This window comes from Cibotium barometz, chromosome 25 (genome assembly GCF_041138505.1).
Source record: "Cibotium barometz isolate CiBa-2024 chromosome 25, ASM4113850v1, whole genome shotgun sequence".
In the NCBI taxonomy this organism is placed as follows: domain Eukaryota; kingdom Viridiplantae; phylum Streptophyta; class Polypodiopsida; order Cyatheales; family Cibotiaceae; genus Cibotium; species Cibotium barometz.
In genome coordinates this window covers 31,660,417-31,662,644 of record NC_141070.1, presented here as the reverse complement: position 1 = coordinate 31,662,644, position 2,228 = coordinate 31,660,417, and positions in this window count along the sequence as shown.

Here is a 2,228-nt window from a genome sequence, read left to right as displayed (position 1 = left end):
GTGTCAGAAAGTAAGATGGGCACCCTCCGTTCAGATCGAGGGGGGGAGTATATGTCTTCAGAATTTAATGCATTTCTGGCTGAGCGTGGGATAAAACACCAATGTACAGTGCCGTATACACCACAGCAAAATGGTGTGGCTGAGAGAAAAAACAGGTCTCTCATGGAAATGGCAAGATGTATGGTTAAGAGTCAAAGTCTACCACATGGTTTTTGGCTTGAGGCTGTCATGTGTGCCACTTATGTACTAAACAGGTGTCCCACCAAAGCATTACAGGTTGTCACTCCATATGAGGCTTGGCATAGCCGCAAGCCATCTGTTGGCCATTTACGTGTTTTTGGTTGCCTGGCATATGCATTAGTGCCTGTGCAACATCGCAGAAAATTGGATGACAAAGCTGTCAAATGTATTTTTGTTGGATATAGTGCTGAGAGCAAAGGCTATCGTTTGTATCATCCACAGACAAAGCGCATTTTGGTTAGCCGTGATGTTGTATTTGTGGAAGATGCAGTTCAGCCCTTGGTTTCATGTACTAAGGAGACAGATATCAGCTCACGTGATGTCTATGATACATTGTTGCCTCTTTTCAGTGGTGCACAGTCAAGTGCAATACCTCATGAGGCAGTTTTTCAGCCTATGCAGGTTTTAAATGATGGCACAGATCAGCCTATATCTGATGCAGATGTGCATGATGCACTTGAGGATGAGAGACAAGAGATTGAGGGCTCTAGGAACATGCCTAGATGGCTGGTGCAGACTTTGCGTGACAGCAAGTTGGATGCCCCTTTGTCTAGTCGCACTCGTTCTGGCTCTCATGGTGCCTCTTATGCGTCAGATTGTTATGCATTGGCTGTTTCTAGTATGTGCGATGAAAGTGAGCCTGTTTCATTTGATGAGGCACAAAGTTCAGAAAATTGGATGGCTGCTATGCAAGCAGAATACGATGCTATTATGAAGAATACTACATGGTCTTTATGTGACTTGCCCCCTGGCAAGAAGGCCATTGGCACTAAGTGGGTATACAAATTGAAGCGTAAGCCTGATGGCACAGTGGATCGCCATAAGGCTAGGCTTGTTGTGCTACTCCAATGGAGACAGGTTTGAAGTTGAGTCTTCATGATGCTGGAGATCACTTTGATGTCACACTCTATCAGACAGCTGTTGGTTGCCTCATTTATGTATGCATTACGAGGCCAGACATTCAGTTTGCAGTCTCACAGGTGAGCAGATTTATGCATAGCCCAGGCATTAAGCATTGGCAAGCAGTGAAGCGTATCTTTCGCTATTTGAGTGGTACTCGGCATCTTGGGTTGTTTTATCCCAAGGGGGGATCATTGCCGCCAGATTTACATGTTTTTTCAGATTCTGACTGGGCTGGTTGTTATGACACACGCGTGTCCACGAGTGGTTTTTGCTTCATGCTTGGAAGCTCATGCATATCATGGTTGAGCAAGAAGCAGCCTACTGTGGCCACTTCTAGTTGTGAAGCTGAGTACAGGGCAGCTTTCACAGCTACGGTTGAGTGTGTGTGGCTCAGACGCCTTATGGCTGATTTGGGTGTTGGGCAGCCATCTGCCACCACCATCTTCACTGACAGTCAGAGCGCATTGGCAATTGCGCGGAACCCAGTGTTCCATGCTCGTACGAAGCACATTGAGGTGCACTACCATTATGTCAGGGAGAGACTCTCTGCAGGAGAGATCAGTTTGGCTTATGTGCCAACACAGGATAACCTTGCAGACCTTTTCACAAAGGCTCTGCCTCGTGAGAAGTTCGAAGCTTTTCGCAAAGCCTTGGGCTTACTCCCTTTTGTGGATTTGTCCACATAGCTAGACACTTCCCTATACATGAGTGCTAGCTCTTGTTCACCGCATCACTCCAGGGGGGATTTGTTACCATATTATAGTAGTGATGTGTGTGAACACACTTAGGACCGCCGGGGCACTTTTTCCCTCACTAGGAGGTTTTTTCCCCCGTGCATTGTATATACGCCCATTATCTTCTAGGGCTTGTAATCTTTCATTTTTGGCACTCATAATACACTACTGTGTTGTGCTCAAGCTTCCTCATCTTCTTGAAGTTGTGTGTGCATTCCTGCAACCCTAATTCCAACAGGATTGATGGTACATGGTGGGATATAGTGAATGCTTCCTAACAGGTTCGAGTGGTGGCTTCACCTCTCCTTTCTCATTTGATGATCTCATGGAAGAAAGTGTTGGCACACACTA